A 23,203-nucleotide genomic window follows, 5' to 3' on the forward strand; every position below is an offset into this window, starting at 1 on the left:
TCAGCCATCACTGGATTGGGAGCCCTGAATCCCCTCTGGGACTGGGGGCAGTTCTGCTTCCAGTCACCCTTGAAACCCAGCAGGACCCTGTGGGGCTCCTGACCGTGTCCACCATTTCCTGTTTGTAGGGAACAGACTCCAGCCTCCATGACCTTCCCTGGGTCCCAAAGGGCAGATTCAAACAGCTGCTAATCAGGGAAGGGAGGGGATGCAGAGACAAGGGAGGAGCAGCCAAGAAATAGTAGTGCAGCCTTGGGGTGGGGTCCTGGTTCCGCCTCAAGGGATACACATATCTTTTGAGCTCTTTGTAGAACTAAAACCCCCAACAAATGGAAAATGCCAGCATTCTTCATTCCAGAGAAGATCACCTGAGGCCAGATGAGAGGAGTGCAGGCCCTGTACACACCCTGATCCTTATCAGCAATCCTGCCCTTGCACCACTGCTATAAAACTCCTCACCAAATTCTCTGGGGTTGGGACACACAATTTTTCAGGGCAGGAGCCCACTGTGTCCCCCTATGCCTGGCAAAGCAATAAAGCTATTTTCTACTTCACCCAAGACTCTGTCTCTGAGGTTCAATTTACCACCTGTGCACAGAGGCCAAATTTTCAGCATCACCCTCTCCTTTGTATATTGGGCGGGTTCCCAGTGGACTTTTCTCACACAAGGGGCATCCGTCCTTCCAGTGGCTCTCCTGGCCGCGCTTAAAACAGATCCATCCCTCCTCGGAGAGACAGTGGCTCTGATGCAGGCTTCCTGGACCCTGTCCCACCATGGGCTCTCATAAGGGAGCACAACCCTAAGGGGTGCAGGGCTAGGGCTGCCACCAGGAACTGTGCCTTTCGCTGTTGTCCCTAAATCATTTTGGCCCCTTCAACCCTACCTCTATTGTTGAATACTCCAAAGGCTAAGTCCGTGGGATGATTCACGGGGGTCTGGGGTCTCCAGCTGCACAGATAGGGTGTTAGCAGCAGGTTGTCTGGAAGACTGTCCCTCCCCAGAATTGAGGGAGATAGGAGTTCCCAGCTGTGGACCTCAGGGAGGTGGTCTCATAAGGGGATCATGTAAAACATTAGGCTCCTGTGTGGGAAGAAGGCACTTTGAAAGGGGTGTGAGCCAGGCACACCTGGCAGGAGTTCTTCACATCTGGATCTTGGAATAGGGTCATGAACATTTGGACGTGTGGGACTCCTGCCATTTATGGTCAGGAAGCCACAAGACGGGTCTGATGCATCCTGGCCAGATGGTGGGTATCTGTCCTGGCACTCTCCCAGTGTTCCTGACATACCAAAAATGTACGAAGGGAGTGTACTGCCAGGGACCCTACTGGGTGGACCCCCTCAAGGGAGTGTCACAGAGAAAAGTCCTCATGGCAATTTAAAAGATGGTATAATTGGCCTGATCTGTAACAGCCCCTGATTCCTGGCATTTGGGGATTCAGCAGAAAAGGTGTTTAATTAAGTATGGAAAACTGGGCCTGTGGCTGTCTGGTCATAAAAAAGGGTCTATTTGGCAAAAGCGACAGTGGGGCCCTGCGAGCACCCGAAATCTGCCCGCATGGTGAGCCTGTGGAGGCCCCATGGATTAGTCAAGGAAAGGAACAAGAGCCAGTGGGAGAAAAAGCAACCAGATCCCAGGGCCTAAATCCTTCAGAGAGGGAAGGAGGAGACCTAGGCCCTGAGTCAAATGAATGGATTACAGAGCTGGGGACGAGTCCCAGCTGCCCTCCACAGAAGGGAGCCACAGCCTAAGAGGTAGATCGAGATTGCACCCTTTGAGGTCCCTTCCATATTCACTAGGACTGTCCCTTCATGGTTGCCAGAAAACGTATGGCAGGAAAAAAAATGGGGCACAAGAGGATGGTTGTGTCCCAGGTCTCAAGTGAGTCCCTGGGATGGGCCACCAAGTTAGCTTTGTGCAGGAAAGAATTCAAGAGCGAGCCACAGTAAAGGGAAAGCAGGTTTATTTAGAGAGATGCACACCCCACAGTCAGTGCGGGCCTTCTCAGAAGGTGAGAGGCGGCCCCAGGGCGTGGCATCACCTTGGAAGGTGAGAGGGGTCCTGGGGTGTGGGATGGTTAGTTTTGAGGGGCCGGGTGATCTCACAGGATAACAAGTGGGAGGAACACTCTAACTACCTTGGAGAAAGGGTGAGGATTTCCCAGAATTGGGGCACTGCCCACTTTTTGGCCTTTTATGGTCATGGTACCTGTGGGTGTGTCCTTTAGATGCTAATGTATTAAAATGAGCATATAATGAGGCTCAAGATTACTGGAAATCAAACCTTCTGCTATCTTGGGCCTAGTTGGCTCCAGCCAGCTTTTGTCGTATCCTGTTCTTCTTCGTGGTGGTGTCATTCTTTCACTGGTTGTGCCCTGTCCCCTTCCTTCCTGTCTAAGATACACACACACATCCAGTGAGTTGCCCACACTCTCTACCACGTGGACTATTTCGATTCTTTGTCCCCAATGTCACAGAAGCCTGCTGAGTGTCATTCTCTGCTGAGCCTTGCGACCTCGTTTCAGAAACTAAGGAAATGCACCAAATCTAAACTTCCCAGCACATGGTGGCCACTTACTACTTATCAAAGGCCACTGTCTGGTGTGACCTCCAGGGTGCGACAGAGCAAACAACGTCTGTGTCCTGATAACCTGAGAAAATGACCGAAAGTGACTAAACACCCCCCACCCAGCACACACATCATAAAATACATTGGTGGTAACGAGCTGTCACCTGAACACATGACAAACATGCAAAGTATGATGAAAGAAGCAGACCCTCAGAATTAAGAGCAAGGGTGTTGCCTTCCTGGACTGCCTGTCTCAGTCATTACAAGGAAAACATGAAGCCAGCTGAGCTGCAGCAGGAGACAAATGACCCTCACACTTCTGTTTAGTGTATTCTAAAAATACGATTTACAATTCAGCAATATCCTTTCTTTCCATGTAGTCACTACAACACAAACATGCCTCTTTGTTATCTCTAACTGCATCTGCATGCAAAACACGCTCTAGCTAGGAAATGTAAGTTCTGGGGAATCGAAACCCATTTTTCAAATTTGAAACAGATGAAAAGAAAGGGAAAGGAGAGAATAAAGGTGCATCTTATTCACATGCCAAAAACGTAACTGAAAGCTGACTTCAGGTCCTCACCCCAACCTGGTAAATGAGGTATGTAACTTGTCCCCGAGTGGCTTCAAAATCACTCTCTAAGTCATACGACTGTGCAGTGGAACCAAACCCGTCTTGATCCAGATACAGTGCCACTGACTTGCGTGCTTAAGGAAACGCCAGTGTTCTGCACACAAGAGGGTTTCTCAACCTCGGCCCTGGTGACATCCAAATCGCCTCAGGGTGGGAACTCCGAAGTAGCTTCTGGCCTGTGCGCCTCTCTGAACCTACTGCCCAGTCCATCGGCGCACGCAGACTCCATCTGCAGAGGCTGGCAGCTCCCCGTCTTGCCCAGGCCCCCAGGGCAGGCACAGTGACGCGAGGCTCACACAGCCCCACGGCGACAGGCTCTGATCTCACCCGAGGTCCCCCGGATCTCTGTACTCTTCACCGCAAAGAATCACACCAACAGTAGCTGGTTTCCCAAGCTAGGCAGGGCAAGCACCCACGTAACAGATTAAAATTAGGCACCCTAATTATTAAACTGTCACTGCAAAAGCCAGGAATACCACTTTTTTAGCAAATGAACAGGAGAATTAAGGGATTCCTTTATTTCCTGCATTTGTGATACTTAGCCTGTCCTTTATTATCAAGGCATCATACAAAAATGCTGCAGCCACATATGCAAATTAAATCATTAGTATTTTTCCCAATTACAGTAAAGCTTATTTGTACTGCTGATCTCTCTGATATTAATATCGGAAATGCTTTAATAAAACACTCAGGAAATACACACCTCTCTGATCCTACAGCTGCAGGACCCTGGTAGTGACCTAGACCAGTCACCCAAGGATGGCTACAGCCCGGAGCCACAGGGCTCTCATCTCTGTGGGTCCGACAGGAGCTTGAGCACAGAGCACCACGGGCAGGGGGTCTCCCTGGCTCCTTCCCAGAGCCCCCCACAATGGCAGACAGAGCCCAGAGCTCCCCTAGGCGGTGGGTCCAGACCAGGAGAAGCCAGCCCAGCCCAGGTGGGAGCTTACTGTAACAGCTTCTGTTTTATCTAAGAAATCAGGTGAAACGCACATTCTGCTGTAAAACACATCCATGTCCTATACATGTTTGTTTTAACATTAAGGCGTTTTACATAAGTGTCCAGCTCAGGGATTTAATCCCCCCGGCCAGTCTTCCAACACCCAGGAAGACACTCAACTCCTGTGGATGCGCCCCCCCCACCTGCTCCCAGCCAGCAGCTTCCAGGGGCCCACCGGCCAGAGGTCGCACACTGCCCTGAGCCTTACCAAGCAGACCCCTGTCACTCACACTTCAACTCTGAGGTTTGATGGTTTGTGAGCAAACTTCCCTATCTATGAGCTGGGATCCCAAAAGGATGAGAATAAGGCTGGCTGTTGGGAGACTGAGCCAGGCTTGGAGAACAGATGTGATGGAGGTCAGACCAGGGCAGGGACAGAGGCTGAGGGCAGGCGCAGGAACAGGGGCCAGGGCAGGGACCGGTTTCTTAACCACCAGGCCAGAAGAGGTGCTTCAGCACCTGGCTTCTCCAAAAATCAGAGAAATCCACAGCACGCACACAATCCACAGGGAAGCAACAAAGAAAAGTCCATTTTCCAGTCCAACCACTGAAAGGTGGTCTGATAAGCAGTTACAATGTATTCCCTTCTGCTCCACGTGAAGCTGCACCCCAAGAACACCAACTCCACAGGTCACAGAGCAGCCGCGTGCCCCGGTGCCCTCATCCAGAGCGAGGTGCTCTCAGCGGGGACGAGCCCGGATACTGGAGCCTGAGGAAGCTGGCCACAAAGTGGAAAGAAGCCTGCAGATGAAGTGAGGCTGTGGCCACACACCCCAGAGCGCAGGCAGCCTCCTCCAGGGGCCACACAAAGAAAACTCGGAACAGGACCTGAGCCGGGGGAAAGGACAGCAGTCGCAAGCACCTGGTAACAGGCTGTGACCCCCGCCTACCTCTCAGAACGGGGAGCCACGAACACCCCGAGACAGGAGAAAGAAAGAGTGACGCAGGCACCCCTCCACCACCACGCAAGATCAGAGAGCTGGGGCCGTCTGGACACCAGGGAGGTGCTGGCGAGGACTCCAGCTGCTGTGAGGCTGCCCACATCCTCTCTCCTCTGAATCAGGAATTTTTAACCTAGGACCCTGGATGGGCTTAAAAGATCCAGGAAGACCCTAAAGTGGTATGCAAAATGGCATCTGTGAGTATGTTTCTCTCACAGGGAAACGTTAATGAAAAAGAAAATCACCCTGCGTTGTCAGACCCTAAAGGTGAGTCAGCTGTCTCAGCAAACTGGCTACACTACTGCCCGCTCCAAGGGTCCCGCCCCATCTTTGACTTTTAAAATGCCAATTTGTATTGAAATGCATACTGAGATAGTGTTTTCACAGTACGGCTTAAACAAAACTCCCAAGTACAGCAGCCCACAGGCCAAGGAGCAGGAAGGCCTGGAGATGCTCTGGGCTCCTCCCCGTCCTCCTGGAGCACAGACCCAGCAGGCGGGCCAGCCCAGGGCCCTGGTGAACTGGACGTGGGAGACTGAACAGCCCAGGCAGCGTGCCATCTGCAGGGAAACCCCCTCCCCCAACTCCTGATTCTGTCTCACGAGCCCAGGACAGCCTCCCGTGGGACTGGTGTGGTCATGCGCCCGAAGCCCCTCTCCCCAGCCCCTCCGATAAAAGCCTACTCCAGGCCTTAAAGATAAAGCCCGAGCCTCGGCTCCTCCTAGTCCAAGGCCTCTCAACCGCCACTCCCATCACCGCGGGCAAAGGGTCCCCGCTCAGCACAGCCGCTAAGCAGCCGGGGAGCTGGCCTGGGCGCTGAGCAGGGGGCCAGGGCGGGAGGAAAGGGGGCCCTAGTTTTGAGCTCTGCACCACCCAGGCCCCTCGTGGTAGGAGCTGGAAGGCAGGGATGGCCCACGGGAGAAGGTGGCACAGATGTCCCCTGATGTCTCAACCTCGGAGAAGGGGCCCTGCAGCTTCCCACGGAGTACAGCTCGGGAGCAGGGCCTCGCCCCACAACCATGAAGAACGCGCACACACTGGCCCCCGTTTCTCAGCATCCCACCCCTGGGGGCTTCCGAAGGAAAGCCTGACAGCAGGACGCAGAGACCCCGACCGTGCCTCGTCCACGCCTCACTACCATGCACGAAGGGGACAGAAGGTCAAGAGAGGCGAGAGTCAGGACCACAGACGCCAGGGGAGGGACGACACCCTCCTTTGCCACTGAAACTAAAGGGAGCCGCCAGCCACCCCACAGAGGCAGCTAAGAGCCTCCTGTTGCTGCCCTGGAAGCCCCAAGCAAGGCCTGACTCAGGCAGGAAAACACGCCCGGGTACAAGGGAGCACTTCCGGGCCCGGCGCCTAGCAGCTCAGAACAATGAGATGCAGCCTTGATCACATCAGTGCAGGTCAAGGCCACCAGCACTAAGGGTCCAAAACTGTGAGAACAGGGAGCTCGAGTGGTCATCTCTGTGAGAGTAAAGACCAAAGATGGGAGGGGGTCACCACCAGAGCCAGGTGAGAGCGTCCCGGCCACGGGAGGAACCACACGACACGGGTCCACTGCCACCTCCTTGAGGACTTGTGCGCTGGGAGCTGCAGGGGAAGAGGGGCACCCCCACCAGTGGGCTCAGAAGAGGATGTAGATCCCACGGGGGCTGGGGGAGGGTATGGGGCCGGGGTCCTGGACGCCGGGCTGACCGACAGGCCTGAGCCCTGCTGCAGCTGCCCTGGTCACTCGGGAAGCACCTGCAGACCAGCCTGAGGCATGGAACATGGCGGCACCACAGCGCCCGACACCCGGCAGCTTCTGGAGTGCCCCCCCTGCTGCCCGAGGACCAGCGGAGTCTGGAGGCGGGAGCAGCGCGGCCCGAGCCACGGGCAGCCGGGCCTCAGCCGCCGGGCCCCGCCCAGCCCCCAACCCTCTGCCGGGACTACACTCAAAACTCACGTGCCCAAGAAAGCCCAACTTGCAAGGATCAAAAACAAAGCATCTCCGCTTAGAGATGAGGAACCGGGTGAGACTTGCACTCCGTGGAGGGAGGATTTCATCACCCCAACCGCCGTCACAGGCACCTTCCTTCCAGAAACTCTGCTGTTCCTCATTAAGAGGGGGCAGAGGTGAGCAGCTCGAGCCAGCCCGACGGGGATCCGGAGAGGAGCCAACGTTACTGGTTCACAGACGCGTGCATGTGTGCACACGTGTCCTGTGTGCAGGGGCCGTGCCCTCGCCAAGGCTGCACATCCCAGAACTTAACCAGGAGCTGAAGAAGATGGGGAGTGGAGGGCACGGGTAACAGATGGCCCAGAGGAGGTCACCTGCCGCGGGGGCTACGCTGCCCGCGGCCCCCGGGGCGGCCCCCGCCACCAGGCCCAGAGGCCACCTCCAGCCTCCCTCCACTGCGCTGGCTGCCGGTTCCTCACACTGTCAGGCGGGGCCCTGCCTGGCAAGGACCACAGGGCCAGCCACAGCAATACAGTGCCCAGGAAAGCTCCCTCTCCAGCCCTGGTGAAAGGGCCCCGTCCCCCAGGAGAAACACCTACAGGGAGGGTACAGGTCTGAGGTTCTCTGCCTCTCGCTCTGGCTGGGCCACCTTCCACGCCCGGGGAGATGACGGCACCCAGCATGGTGAGTAGGAACAGTCTACACCAGGCCTGCACCCCCAGCTGTTGGGGTGTCACACTTAATCTTCACAGCACACGGGCAGGTCAGGAGCTCTTTGACTGTGCAGCAGAGGAGACCGAGGCCAGGAGAGGGTGGGTAAACACCACGTAACAGCTGGGAGGTGGCTGCACCAGGACACGCAGCCAGGCCCCTCTCTACAACGCCAAGCCCCTCACCACTCCGCTGTTTCTACCCAGCAGTGCACCCTGGAATGAGGCCTGCACCCCCCACCTCGGGGTGGACAGCTTTACTGTGCTTTCCAGCTCCTGCGTAAAGAGAAAGACAAGGGCTCAGAGCCGCCCCCGGCTCAGACCCAAGCCCCCCCTCCCCGCCCCCCGCAAGCTACCTGCTCCGAGTGTCAGCTTCCCAACAGTCAGCTGGGAGGAAGCGAGGGAAGCCAAGCCACAGGGGTGCAGGGACTAACAGAGAGTGTTTAATCACAGCACAGAGCCTGGCACTAAAGAAACACCACAGGACACGCGTGGGGGTGCCCAGCCCAGGGGCACGGGAGGGGACTCAGCAAGGCCACCCACCTCCTCATCTGTCCTAAGCCCGACAGCAACCCTCCGCGGCAGAAACTCTCGTGCCCACTTTGCAGACAGGAGGACCGAGGCACAGGGAGGCTGAGGCTGTGGAACTCAGGTGTGTAAGCCCATCTGTCTGATCCCCCAGCCCGCCGCACACAGGCCCTGCACTGTACCTTCTCAGGACACCCAGCATCTGCCCGCCTCTGCCCCGGGCAGGAGAGCCAATGTGGGCTCAGCCCCTCCCCAGAGCATCCTCAGACACCGCCCTGCCCTCTCAGGGTGCCTGGGAGCAGCCCCGAGGGCAGCAGTTAGTCAGCTCGACGGGCCCAGTCCCCTCCATGTCCAGGCTCCACTGTCCCCATCTAAGGGCTTCTCCACAAGACTGCCACATCCTGCTGGTCAGCCGTCAGAGGGACACAGCAGAGGGCTCCCCTGACGAGCTTCCATGACCTCTACCCACCTTACCACCTGGCCAGCTGCCCCTGACCTCCAGGGCCCGAGGCAGGACCAGGAAGAAGGAAATGCCAGGCCGGTGGGCCCACATCCGCTGCCACAGACGGCCTGGTCAAGGCCTCACTTCTAGACCCTCCTGAGCCCTCTCCCCTGTGAACAGGGGCCCACTCCCTCAAGAGGGCTGCTGCCGGGTTCCGTGAGACGAGGTCTGTGAAGCGGTCAGCATGGTGCTGCGCACAGCGCACCCACACGCGAGGCCATCCAGAACTGCGGCCGGGACGGCGGAGAACAAGGGGCCCCGTGGAGGACGCTGCCCACCGGTTCCCGCCTTAGCATCTGTCCCCTCCCTGTCCTCCTCGTCAGCAGCAACTTCCCTATGAGGGAAGCTGACTCCTCAGCCGGCTTCTGGAAGAGGCTGAGCCACTCAGCGCATTCCATACCCATGGGAAAAGCGACAGTTACAGAGTGGACAGGTGACCTAAGCCAGACCAAGCAAGTGAATCTAGGACGTTCTGCTGAGACAAAGATGCTGTGCGTCCCAGTGGGCAGGAACCGGCAAGTGTGTATCCCGTGAACAGCTGGCAGGGCCATCTTAGGACCAGGAAGCGGACTCTCCCAAGAGAGGGGAAAGAAATGAATGTGATAAGATCCTCATGAGGCTGTGGAGGAGCTGGATCAAGCCCTGCCTGAACCCTGACCTCACCTGCACCTTCCCAGAAAGCAAGGCAATCAGTTCCCTGCAGCACATAGTGCTCTCTTGCACCTGCCAAGGAGAGATCCTTTCTGATGGAGAGCTACCAGAAACATCTGCCTGCTCAATACTGAGAGCTGCTCACAAAGAATCCTGCTAAAATGTAGGTCCCATGATCCCAGGGAGGACACAAGCTGGTCCCGGCCTGTTTCTCCACCCACCAGAGGCCACCTGACCCCACACCAGTCACCTGCCCCCTGCACACACACCCAGAGAGCCACCGGTGGAGAGCTGCGCCCCTGGGGTGCCAGAGGCACCCAGCCTCTCCGGTCTCTACACCCTACACTACCCTACCCCGGGAGCACCGCCCCTCCCCCCTGCCACCGGAGCCGGCCCCTTGTCTACACCCACAACCTGAGAACTCGGGCCACGCAGCTTCCCTCGAGCCACGACTGCTACGTGGAGCAGCCTTCCAAGACCTGCCACAGGGGAGGGGCACGCTGTCCGTACGGGTCCCTGCCAGAGCCTGATAAACAACGGTGAAGAGAAGGGGGACTCGCAGCTGGGTTTGCAACAGCATCTGCATCGGCCCAGGAAGCCCCCTTTCCTGGACACCAGGAAGCACCATGGACAGCAGAGGCCATGCCAAACGTCCGTCACCCCAGCTCACAGGCCACCCTGGCGACCAGGGACCTCAGCACCTCTGGCCCAGGGACGCATCTCACGGCAGCCACGGCCCAGTGCGCCAGGGCAGCCGCGGCCCCGGCCAGGCCCTGCACGCTGGGTGCCCGACACACAGGGCAGCACCCTCGGAGCCCACGGCGTTCCACGTGCGGCTGAAGTGATGCCGCTGAGCTTTCCAGGACAGGAGTTCAGGAAGCTATGACCGCGTGCCCGTGAGGACAAAGACAGACAACAACGCACTCCCCAACGAGACCGAGGTCCTTCGGGGAGGCGCTCACCCGGCCGTGCCCTCAGCAGATGCAGGCAGAGATGCCCCCAGCTGGTGTGGGGGCCTCAGGGAGTCCTGCGGTTACATGACAGACATCAAAGGCCCAGTCACCAGCCTCCCCTTGCACACAACATCCCACCTGAGACCTGGCCACGGAGATGGGGAGAGGAGCAGAGCCTTCAGGAGTGGCTCTTGGCCCACCACCCGCCTTCGACCTCCCAGGGAGGAGCCCTCCTCCCATCCTCCACACAGGACATCAACTTGCAGGGAGGTCACGGTGAAGCGGAGCTCTTGAGCCTGGCCTGCCTCAGCAACCATGTTCTGTCCCCAGCACCCCTGAGCCACAGAAAACAAAGCATGTGTGTCTGCGAAACCCTCCTGTATGCTGCAGGCCAGTCAGGGCCACGATAAACAGGATAAACACGTGCACAAGCAAGACGCTTAGCCCCACACCCACAGGGCCACCTCCGAGGGGCCACGGGGAGAGGAAGGCCCCCGACGCAGGCCCACCACACGCCTGTTGCTCTTTCGGCTCCGTCCTGTCCTTAATTAGAGGGATTCTGAAAATAATAGCTCCGCCAAAACGCAACCCACATTTGGGTGGACACAACCCACTCTGACACAGGAGGACGTTCTTACTCGGGGAAGGATTCAGGGCAGGCGTTTCACAGCCTGTTTAACTCCAAATCCCACAAGGTCAGCTCTCCATCAGCCCGGGAAGGTGAGCCGGACGCTCCCCGACAGCACCGATCCCGCCCGAGGCTCTGGCCGCGGCGGGCAGCTCCAGCCCAGCCCAGGCCCCCCCAGGGCTCTCAGCAGCAACCACAGCTGCCCAGGCTGACAGCGGGGAGGGGAGGACACACTCGCGCTGCTGCAGAACTGGCCGGACCCGGACCATAAAAGTGAAAGGAAAACAAGGCCCTCGTGAGGAGGCAGACGTAGGCACTTAAGCACCCCCATGACGTGTCCTTCAATGCGTCTCTCCAACGCGGAGGCCCAGGAAGGAATTACGCCACAGCCCTTACGCTGGCAAAGGAAGGTTTTCCAGAGAACAGGCCTGAAACCACCTCTGATGACCTTTCCAGGGCAACGTCTTAGGTGAATTTTACAGCAGAGGGGGCTCTGATCCACGGCAGCGCTTCCCGACTGCTTCCTTACAACTCTTTTTAAAGGTCCACAAAGGCCGAGAGCCACGCCCCCGGACAGCGGTTATACGCTCCGTCTTCACCCACGGACCCCAGGCCCCTGCCCTGCTGGGTCGCGGGCCCCGGGGGACAGCTCCACTCCCACCCCCGGCGTCCACAGCCCCCGACGTGGCCCGGGGGCCAGGCTCCTCAGGCCCCTCTGACCCCTCCGCCCTCATGGGGCTGGAACGTCCGTTCTGGGGGGGGCGCCCCCGACCCGTTCATCCCCTTTCAGCACGTTCTGCCAACCTGCTGGGGCCCTGCTTCAGCCGAGGCACCCCAACAACACAGTGTCTGCCAGGAAAGCCCCTGCAGGGGCCACGGAGGGGCTCCGAAGCAGACGTTCACTCCTGATGAATAAAACCGACAGCTGGATGAGAAGCTGGTTCAGGTCCCTTCCAGAACGTTCCTGACACTGACTCCTGGGGCTCGGGTCCTGACCGCTCCTCTAAGGAGTCCCGACCTAGAAGGGGGCTCTCGGTCACACTGGCTGAAGGAAGGAAGGAAGGAAGGAAAGAAGAGCCATCTCACTCAAGGATGTGGCCCTGGTCTCTGGAACCCTGGGGACCAGGACGTCTCACCCCCTCAGCGTGGGCAGCCCACGCTTCTCTCCAGGGCCTGGGGACAGCGCCACACGGCAAGCACACACTCCTGAGAGGGGCCGGGTGGGCCACAGGGGCCTTGACCAGGCTAGACCAAGAGAGGTCAGGCCCATGACACCTTGCAGGAAACAGGGGAACAAAGGTTCCGAAGCCTCAATTACGTACAAGCAGTCTGCGCATGCGTGAAGCGGCAAGGCAGAAGCCTGTCCGTTGGTCCAGTTCATCCCTCCTCACTGGCTCCGGCCTTGGAGCCCTCAGGGCCGGGCCACCATCCGGCCCGATGGCCTTCCCGCCCTGCGGCAGCCCCACCACGCTGCTCCAGCTGAAGAGGACCACACTCCACTCCCGGCGCTTCTGTCTCCTCACCATCTGGGCCTGGCTCCTCCACCCCCGCTGCCCCCCCAGGCCCCCTGCCCCCCAGCCTCCCACGGCCTGGTGCACCTGTGTGCGGTTATCCCCCACCCTGCCCCGCCCCGTCCCCACCAACGTCCACGCTCCTTGTGGCCTGCGCCTGCCTCTGCATCCCCCAACACAGCAGCATCTGTTCAACTCCCTCCCCTCTCACGGACCACCTCCTACGTGGGTCAGGTGACGACTTAGTATCTACAAAAGTATAACTGATCAATTAGAAACTTTTAGGAAACAGGCTCCCAGCCACCACCACCACCGCTTCCCCACCAAAGACAGACCCGGGGGAGCAGAGCGGCAGGAAGTCACCAAAACGCCTCTTCCCAAATTTGAAAAAGACCCGCTCCAGCCACCAGCACAAGTAAACGAGCTGCGGGTCACTCCCAAGAGACACACAACTCCACCAACCACAGGCAGAACAACACTCTCCCTCGTGAGGCCGGCTCAGGCTTTCAGTCAGGCCCCAGCAACTGACTTACTGTTTCAAGCTCAAACACCAATCCAGCAAAAGCACTTGACCCACACAGACAGAACGCTTCACAGACAACAGTAAGTGAACACAGCCTAACATTCCCATTTTTAAACAGAGCAGACTCCGAAATGTTTAAAGACACAACCACGTGAAGGTATCATATTAAAATTATGAGGTTAAATAAGAAATGATTAAATAATGTCATTAATTCCAATTTAAAACAAGCAGGGGAAGTGCCTTTAACAAAAGCAGCGGCTGGCGGCCTGGAACACGGGCGCCCTGGGCGAGCCGGCCGAGGACAAACCGTGTGCCCTCGCTGGGCCGCGCACAATGGCCCCATTTGCCACTTGACAGCTGTGTGTGAAGGCCCTTCTTCCTCTCATTCCTCTCTGCATCACAAAATCCACTTCACTTGTATTTATGGCATCCACTTAAAAGCATGTGATCTCCAAACTCAGAACCAAGAGGTCCCCAGACCAAGGCAGGAAGGAAGCAGGCAATTGCAGAGCACAGGCACCCAGGAGGCGCCATGAGGCCAGAGGACCAGTCCTCATGCAGGCTCTCCTCCCAGGGCCCTCGCTATGCCGTGCACCCGGCCACTGGTTCGTTCATTCGGACACTGCCAGACACTGGGCACCAAGCAGGCAGGAGGGCCCCTCCACCCCGTGGGGCCCCCTGCTAATAAGAGAGGTGACATTAAACCACTAATGTCGCAATGACCTATTGAAATTACACAAGCAGATCCTGTTAGGAAGGGGTGAAAAGCACGTGAGGCCATGTGTAACAGGGGACCAAAGGCTGAGCTTGGATTGAGGGGTCAGAGAAGACAGAGATGAAGAGAGGTATTTCTAAGAACTGGAAACAGTGTGGGCAAAGGCCCCGGGGATAAAGGGGGCTTACAGAGAGCAAGGAAGCAAAGCAGTTAGGGGCTGCAGCTCAGCGAACAGGACAGATGCTATCAGACGGGGGAAGGAGAACAAAGGCCAGGATCGGGCAGGCCTTCCAGGATCCTAAGACACAACAGCGTTTTGAGCACGGGAATGATGGGTACAGATCTGCCTTGATCAAGACCACTTAGGTACCACCTGCAGCACAGCCTGGGCCAGAGCCTGCCCAGACCCGGGAGGCCAGCGCTGCCTCAGAGAGCATCCAAGAGTCAGAGAGACAAATCCCCTAGATGCTTCCAATGTGAAGCACGTGTATCAACTTACCAGGGACTTGGTTTTCCTCCTTTATAAATAATGGGCTTGAAGAGTATTTTTCTCCAATGGAAATATCAGCCTTTTTCAAAAAAGTATTACTATTAAAAAATCATACACGCTTACAGAAAAATTTATACAACACAAACATACAAAATTAGACAATGAACGTCACTCACATCCCATTTTCCTGACACCCCAGAAGGCCACCATCATCACTTGAGACCCAAGTACTTAAGAAACCGAAGGGACCAGTCCCCTGGGTACTGTTCCAGACCTGCCCTAACACACTGCACACTTCTGCTGATCTGTGAGCCTGTGCATAGATTTCCACCTGATGAAAATACTAAAATGTATTTAATAAGTATCACCTTTATAAACAATGTAGCAATGACATCCTATACGTGTCTAGGTATCCGCCTGCTTATCATATTCTTTCCTAAGAATAAATGACAGTAAGTAGAATTGCTGGAACAAAAGGAATGGCCATTTAAAAATTTGACATACAAAACTTTTCTGGAGAGTAATTAATAATTAATAATGGCCAAAACTTATATTGTGCTTACCATGTGCCAGGTCCTATTCTCAGCACTTCCCATATATTAACTTAGTTAAGTTTCACAAAACCCTGTAAGATAAGAAATATCATCACCACCAAAGGGTGCTATCAAACTTAGCCTATGCTAACACAGCAGGCATAAACAAAATCCTTCAGCCAATGCCTTTATCAGCAAAGCTGAGCCTTGTTTATCACCAGCCTCCGTGATGTGCGGACGCATGTGCTTGCCTCATCCCACCACAGGGATGCTCTTCCTTTGCTTATTGGTTTGCAAAAGCTCTTTATATATTGACTGTTAAGCTTATTTAGGCATAATATGTTGTAGATTTTATCCTCTCACTATCACTTAACCTCACTTATGGAGTCTTCTGACGAAGAGAATTTTCTTTAATTCTTTTACTGTTAAATCTGTAGATATTTTCTTTAGCGTTTCTGGCTCGGTGTTATAATAAGAATGGTTTAAGTGTGCTTTTTCAAAGTTTCTGGTCCTTGGAAACTTTCTTCCAACATAATCCTACAGACAAAAGAGTGAAGGCCAGCCTGCTCTGGCTGAGGCAGACGTGGAGCACCAGGTGCCCTCCACCACCCTCACCTGCCTGCAGGCAGCCTCAGGAGAAGATCCCAGCATGCAACACAACTGCCACCAGCTAACAGGACTGTGTGGATCCTTTCCAGTTCCACCATGTCACACACACCACAGAGGACAGCACGAGAAAGCCAGGACTATTTCCCAGAACCCACGGAAACACAGAGCAACCTACAACAGCTCCAACACCACCCAACGCAACACTAAACCTAAAAGGTATTCCAAACTGTCCTCTTCTCAAAGAGGCCATGCTCTCCCAAACACCTCAACGGGCGATGCTTAACTTCAACTTTAAGACCGTCAGGGACCCAGAAGCAGAAGCATGGAAGAGAGGGAATCAGCATTTGGGACTTAACACAGCAAGAGGTACCAGGTGCTACATTTTCAGGTCTGTCACAGGTTCCTCCTCTGCAAAATGGGTGCGGTAGCGGCACCTCCTGAGGCTATGGGGGGAGAGAAATGGGGTACACGTGGCAAGCACTTACGACAGCACGTGGCCCGCAGTAGGTGCTCATTAAATGGTAGCTACTGGTCCACGTCACATTTGCAGTTGACCTTTGAACAACAAGAGGGCGGGACACCAACTCCGCTCACAGCTGAAAATCCAGGTATAACTTTACAGTCAGCCCTCCGCAACCACGGTTCCACGTCCCAGGTCCAATCAACCACAGACTGTGCAGTACTACAGTGTTAAATGAAAAAAATCCACGGAGAAATGGACGCGAGCCGTTCAAGCCCATGTTGTTCAAGGGTCACCTGTATGAGTATCATGATCTCCTCACTAGGAAAGAGGAAAAGTGGTCTGATTTCCACATCTGCTGATACAGAGGTCTGTCTGCCCCTGCCGTGGTGTGGAGGGTCTCTGTAGAGGCAACCTGTGTACGGCCCTGGCCCTTCCCCCCAGGAAGCGAGTAGAAGGCATGTCAGTCAGAAAACGCAGCAGAGAGGCCACCCGCTCCCTAAAAAAGGTCCACTCATCCCATCTCCTCACTCACACAAGCCCAAGAGAAGAAAATGACCTTATGAACAGAACGCACTGATCTTAGCTCAGTGATGCTTTTCCCAAAAGCAATGTTCCATGAACACACGTTGCTAAGGTGTATAAAGATGCAGCATCACTTCTGACACAGGCCCCTCATCTGAACTTGAACCAGAGATGTTGCACCTTCCTCCAAGTCAAGGCCAAAAGCCCTGAGCCCACTGCACACGAGCGCAGACGCTGACAGACCAGCTAGGACTGAAACCAAGCCCCCCCCCCCCCCCCCCGACTAGCTCCCTGGCAGGCCCCCACCCCAGGACCAGCGGGGGCTGCAACCACCAGGCCAGGAACTCGCCCTCTGGCTACAACGGCAGGGCTCGAGCTCAGCTTCTCAGGCTGCAGAGCAAGGAAGCGTCCACTGAGGCTGGGCCGGTGCAGATCCCCAGCTGCACAGGCAGCGATTCGGGTCCAGGGATCCAAAGCCTGGCCACAGCCTGTCGCCCCACGACCCCCAGCGGCAGTCGTCTCCTGTCCTCTGCCTCTCTCCCTCGCTCCATCAGGTACCAATCTACTGCTCGTGGCAGCTTCCGAGCAATGAAAGCCCAGCCGCTTTCAATAGAGAACGGTAGGGACAAATTCTCCAGGAGTGATGAAATGTTTCTCCTGCTCTGGCAATTAAGACGGCACAAAGTCGCCTCTCCTCGGGTGCCACCCCCAACATCAAAGAATGAGAATTCAAAGCCATTCATGCTGCATTGAAACCTCACAATGCAGCTGGAAAATGGAAGTCGATTACTGGACATAAATATGCAGTAGTTAAAAGGAAAGAGTTATAACGAAATTCAACTGCAGCAATCCCACAATGTGTGGAAACTTCCAGAACTGGAGTCCTCCTGGTAAACATCAAGAGGGGCACCCTTAGAAAGCAGGTTTCTGACCACTGGGTCAAGATCTGCACTCCGGCGGCACGTGGCCTGGGTGCCGTGTTGTTTTGTCCATCTTGCTACAGTAACGGCCCCCAAGGCCTCTGAGAACATGGCATTTAGAGATTTTCGTTTTGCATGGCTGTGAAGCTGCTGACCACAGAACATTCTCTCTTGGCTCAGGGCTGCTTAGGCCACATCTGTCCTTGGTCCCTAGGCCTCACAGGCCTACGTGTAGACCACAGTCATCCACCCCCACACATACCCCCAGCCCAGGGCTCTCCCAGGGGCACTCCTGCTGCCAGCTCCCCTAGCAGGAGAAAGAACTAACCCTAAAGAGGGCAGTGTTACATCTGCCTGCCGCAGAAACCCGGCTTCTCTTCTGATTGATTACTGCTCTCTTTAGGAAGGTATCTGATCTTTAAAATAAAAGCCCAGAACACAGAAAGCTATAGAAGGCTAACAATGTGTCAGGGTGTGTGTTTTTAAGGCAGGAAAATACTTCCCTCCCACACAAATGTGAGTTCTGGGGAAAGATGCCACAGATCCAAGGGAGTAGAATATCTGGGAAAGCTTGATTGGTCTTAAAAATAGATAATTGAACACAGATTTTAGAAATCTCAGGAGCTACCTGAAAAAAAAAAAGAAATCTCACATATTTTTGATATCCAAAACTCCATTCTGATGAAATTTCTAAGAGGGTGGCATTTTGCATTTCCAATTATAATAGAGTAATTGTGTTGCCATAGTTACTGCAAAATTCTGCAATAACTTTTGTTGCTTTGTAATTGCTGTAGTGTATATTTGTGTACAAGCAGCTGAGTTTTCTTAATTCAATCCCTCTCCTTCTTCCCCCCCCCCAACACCCCCCAACCCCACCACCACCACCACCTTTCCTGGCTTGATCCAATGCACAGAATTATCAGAAGCAACTAAAACTCCAGGCAATCACGATCATATTACAAAAGAAAAAGTGAAACCAGGCCAAGGTGCAAACCCACCAGTATTCCCCCAATCCTGCTGGGCTGGAGCTGGGCCAGGGCTGTTTACATGTTTACTCTCAGGCCTCCCGTGCTTAGGTGGTTTGTGGGAATAAACAAAAAAGCCTGAGTAGAGAAAAGAGGGGAAGCAAAGTAACTACACAGGCCCTCTCCTCCCTCACCGAGGGCAGGCAGAGCTGCTGCAAGCAATTAGGTAGGTCTCTACAGCAGCGCAATTAGGATTTAGTTAAGAAAGTCATTCGTTTTAAAATAACTTGAGTTTAATTTCTGCAACACTTTATTTGAAAATTGTGTCACAGCAGGTCAATTTACAACACGCAATAAAGAAAACACTCATGTCGGCGGCTGCAAGTTATTACAAATTTTTGATGTGCATTAAATGAGTACACTGGGTTCCACCCCCGGCCTTTCCAACCGATACGCACGGTCTCCTGCTATCACCGCGGCCAATAATTCAACGCTGCACGGAAATACGAGGTAATCTGCTCCGACGCCGCGGAGCGCGCCCGCCACGCCGGGGGCCGCGGCTCGCATCCTCCGGGCGGGACGGGGCCGCAGCCCGGCCTGCGGGAGGGCAGCCCGCGCGGCCCCCGCGCCCCGCCGCCCCGCGCACCCCGCCCGCCGGCCCCGGCAGGGACGCTTTTCTGCAAACTCACAGCCTCCACAAAGTTACATAAACGGCGGCCGCGCGGGCTCGGGAGCCCCCGGCCCACCTGCCGAGGGCCGGGCCTGGGCGCGCGCGGGGCCCGGGGCCGCAGGGGCAGGTCCGGGGCGGGCTCGGGCTCGCGCTCGGCTCCGGACCCCGCGGGCGGGCGCCACGCGCGGCCTGGGCGCACGGGCCGGGCCGGCCGGGTCCACCTGCCGAGCCGGGGGGCGGGGGCGCGCGGGGGGCGGACAATGGCCCGCGGGCCGGGCCGGGCCGGGCCGGGGCAGCGCTTACCGCGGCGGCGGCGGCGGCGGCGGGCGCTCCGAGCCGCATCTCCTCAGCCTGCGCCGCCACCACCACCACCACCACCACCACCACCACGGCGGCGGGCGGGCGGGCGGGCGCTCGGGCGGCGGCGACAGCGAGGACGCGGCCGCGGCGCGCCGGGCCCAGGCGGCTGAGGCGGCTGAGGCGGCGGCGCGGGCGGGCGGGCGCGCGGGCTCGGGCGCGGCGGCCGCGGCGGCGGTGGCGGCGGCGGGGACGGGGCTCCGCGGCGGCGGCCCCACAACCTCCCCTCCTCATTCACAAAAAATTGACCCACGTTGAACCATGATGCTGCTCCCCCCGCCAGCAGCGAGCCGGGCGCTGATAGGCCACCCCCGACGCCCGTCAGCAGCCCCGGCCCCGCCCCCCCGCCGGCGGCCCTGCAGCCATTGGCGGCGGCGGCCTTGCATCACCCCCCCCACAGCGCGGGCCCTGCCCTCCCGCCCGGTTTCTAATGAAGAGCTCGTCAATTACGGCTCGGCCCCGCCCTCCGCCCGCCCTCCCCGGGCGCCCGGCCGCCCTGCCATTGGCCCACTGGGGCCGCGGGTCCCGCCCCGCCTGCCCCCGCCCCTCGGCCCGCGGCGGCCAACCGCCAGGCCCTCAGCCCCGCGTACGGCAGGGACGCTCCACCCCCGCCCACCTCCCCGCACACGTCCTCATCCCCATTGGCTTCCAGAGCTGCCAGTCCTAGGGGCGGGGCTATCAGAGGACGCTCCGGGCGCCAGCCGCTGGGCGTTTGGGAAAGGGCAGGGAGCCGGGGTGGGTGGTGACGGTACACATGGGCCCTGGCCCTGGCGAGCCCCGCTCGCGGCCCCAAGAGAGCCGGCCCGCGCCGGCGCAACGGTCAGGGCTGCGTGCCTGCGCGCCTGGCGGGCGCGGGCCGGGGCTCGGGCTGAGGCGGGGCGCCGGCAGGGCCCGGCCTCGGCCTCCATCTTGGGTCCTGGCGGCGGTCACGTGGTGCCGCCTGCTCCCGGAGACGCAGGGGCGGCGCGAGGGGCTACGGCGCAGGCGCGGCGGGCCCCGCCCTGCCCCGCGGCGGGAACGCGGCCTTCGGGGCTCGGGGCCGGGTCGGCCGGCCGGCCTTCCTCGCGGGCGCGGGGCGGGCGGGCCGGCTCCGCGCGAGCGCGCTGTGGGCGCGAATCCCAGGGCCCCGGCCCCGCGGGGGGTCGCGGCCTCGTCCACCCCTCAGGGGGAGGGGCGCGGCGCTGAGGGGCCGCGGGGTGCCTCGCGAGGCCCCCGGCCGTTCGCTTTGCGCGGGGGCGCGAGGCAGCTGCCGGCCTCCGGGCGCCTCCCGGGACGCCGCGTGCCCCCGGGCGCGAGGAGCGCTGCCGGCGCGCGGGGCAGCCCGTCCTGACGGCGGGAGCCGCGCGGACGGCCCCGCGGCGGCCCCGGGGGTGGAGTCGCCGCAGGTCCGGCCCGCGGTGTTCCGGGGGCAGCGCTTGGGAGCGCTTCTGTGTGTTTACAAAAGTGCTGTGTGGCATCTGTGTCTTACATTTTACGTCGTTTTAAGTGATGCCGGGTGGGATCCGTGTTTTCACTTAAAAGGGTTCTAGGATCGATTTGCTTCCCTGAAGCTTTATACCTCGGGGGACACTTCGGAACCTCTCAGGGTGGTTTACAGCCAGACACGCTGACCGTCGCTCCAGACAGTTGAGACTGAATAGGCAATTTTTGTTAAATATGTTGTCTCAACGAAAGCAGCCTCTTTCCTAGAGAGCAGAATGCGGGGAGCTCATTGAAGAACCCCTGCACCCAACAGTGTTTTTCCCTCAAATATAAAGTGTCCTTACCGGACAGGCTCTGTAATGTGAGCCCGGAGACCAGACTCGTACCGAAGCCCATGGTGGTACACAGGCAGGTCGGGTAGAGCAGGCACGTTCCTTATCTTGAGAACTTGGTCATGAAAGAAGAAAAATTGGTGGAGAAACTGCCAGAAGTGAGGTTATCGGGAATTGTCTACTGGGTTAAGGGAGAGCCCTGATCGGACACCCTCTGCTCATTGTGACATCAAGAAAAAAGGCACTGATAAACCTTCATCCCTGATGGACTTAAACGTGAGCTTTTCCAAGTGTTATGGCCCAGGTGCTCTTTCAGAAGAGAGAAGTACAGCAGTTCTGTTTTAACAAAAATCACTGGTTTGTGTTACTATCTTTTGTTTTGTAATGAGGAATTTTTGATTTTTTTTTTAATTCTCCAGAATGTAAAGTCAAATCAGAGAATAGGCCAGTTTAATCATCCATTTTAGAATAATCCTACAGGCAAACAGAGCTGAAACCTGGTGGAATATCTGACAAAGTCGACCGGTAGGATGCTGGCAGAAACATGAGATTCCTTATTCTGAGGGCCTTTCCTTTTAGAAACGAACAGAGATTAGTTTTAATATTCTTGATCAGTGATTCTTGGAGGAAAAAAAATGTATGGTTGGTTATGTGGGTTTAAATACAGTTTTCAAAAGAAAAATGCACTATTTTCCAATGTGTAAAATATCTTGAAATAATAAGTAATGATTAGAAAACCTTGGGCATTCTAAGTAGAAGTGCCTAAGATAGCTTAACTTTGAAGCAAATAAATGGTGGATTGCAGAATTTTAAAACAAAGACATAGCTGAAGAAAATGACCACTAGTGACCTGGCCAATGATGGAAGCAGTATCCTTCTCAAATTTTCGTGGAAGGTGAAATAAGATCAGTGGCTGAGAAATATTTAGATGATAAAATGGAAGGTACAAAGTTATTTCACAGATTATTCAACGTGTACAACAACCAGAGGAAAAGGCAGGAGAAATGCTGCCTATACCTCTAGTAAAACGCATTTGACAAATACAAAATGAGGGAGACATGCCTGAAGAAAAAGTCCCATGAAGGAGTTCTGAGTTGTGGATCGTAGGCCAGATTAATTAAAAGGTAGAATCCCATCCAGAGAAATAAATAGGCCACTTGCTGTGCCAGTTAGGCCTCCCCTGAAGCCCCAAGATTTCCTCCAGGGGGGCAAAGTATCTGAGAACTGGTGGGGCCCCAAAGGGGAGAAGAACCCCAATGCCCTTCTCTGGAGAAGAGGAACGTGGGGGCCGGCTGGTTGTGTCTGTCTGCAAGTCTCAGAGGGGCCATCTGGCCAAAAGAGACCTGTTCATAGCCGGTAAGAAGAACTCAATAGGACAGAGGTCTGCACAATAGAAGGAGGGTCTCTAATGCTGTGGCTGAGGGCAAAGGTGAAGTGACAGCTCCAACACGAGGCAAGGTCCCCTTGAGGCATCCTGCAAAGGCACTGTGTAGAGTCCCAACTCACAGGGTTTTGTTTCAGAGGAAAACGAATCCCAGTGTTAACACAATGAAACAAACCCTTAGATCAGAGATAAAGATACCCCCAAAGACTCAAAAAAATTAAATTAAAAATCTAAAAGTAGAAGTTCAGCAAGGTGGCCAATTATGAAGTAAAGATACAAACACACAAAAACCCTCAAATTTTCAGATATACTAAACAATAATTGTAAACGTTAATATTTATAGAGCATTTGCTATGTGGCAAGCATTGTGCTAAGCACTTTATATGCATTAGAAAAAACGTGATGGAAAATTCCCAATCTACATTAGCAAAACAACATTCTAAATACCTAAATGTAATGTGAAATCCCAGTGGAACTTCATGGGAATTGACTAAATGGTTGAATAGTTCAGCTGGAAGGATGAACGTTTGAGAACAGTCCGAAAGAAGAGCAATGAGGGAGAAACTGTGCTCTGAGAAAGCAAAACATATTATCCAGGCTCCATAATGGCAACTACATGGTCCTGGCTGAGATGGATGGATGATAATAGAGAGTAAAGTAACAGCCCCAAGCAAGCAGAAGAACTCCTTCAGATAGCCAGCCAGTGTGTGCACTCTGTGCAAGTACGGC

The 23,203-nt window shown here is 56.0% G+C and overlaps 1 protein-coding gene across 9 annotated transcripts in view; it reads right to left on the reverse strand.

Moving 5' to 3' along the window:
- The window catches only part of HDAC4 (histone deacetylase 4), a 290,477-nt gene extending 270,863 nt beyond the window's left edge, over positions 1 to 19,614 (reverse strand). For 8 of the 9 annotated variants that reach the window (XM_057743937.1, XM_057743943.1, XM_057743941.1 and 5 more), the window contains exon 1: positions 19,283 to 19,388. The gene's annotated coding sequence lies outside the window, so the exon portion shown is untranslated. Of the gene's footprint in view, positions 1 to 19,282; positions 19,389 to 19,589 lie in introns of those variants that run through there. The other variant, XM_057743936.1, reaches the window with a different exon arrangement.
- Between the last annotated feature and the right edge of the window lie 3,589 nt (positions 19,615 to 23,203).

The sequence above is a fragment of the Hippopotamus amphibius genome, chromosome 8 (genome assembly GCF_030028045.1).
Source record: "Hippopotamus amphibius kiboko isolate mHipAmp2 chromosome 8, mHipAmp2.hap2, whole genome shotgun sequence".
Lineage (NCBI taxonomy): Eukaryota > Metazoa > Chordata > Mammalia > Artiodactyla > Hippopotamidae > Hippopotamus > Hippopotamus amphibius.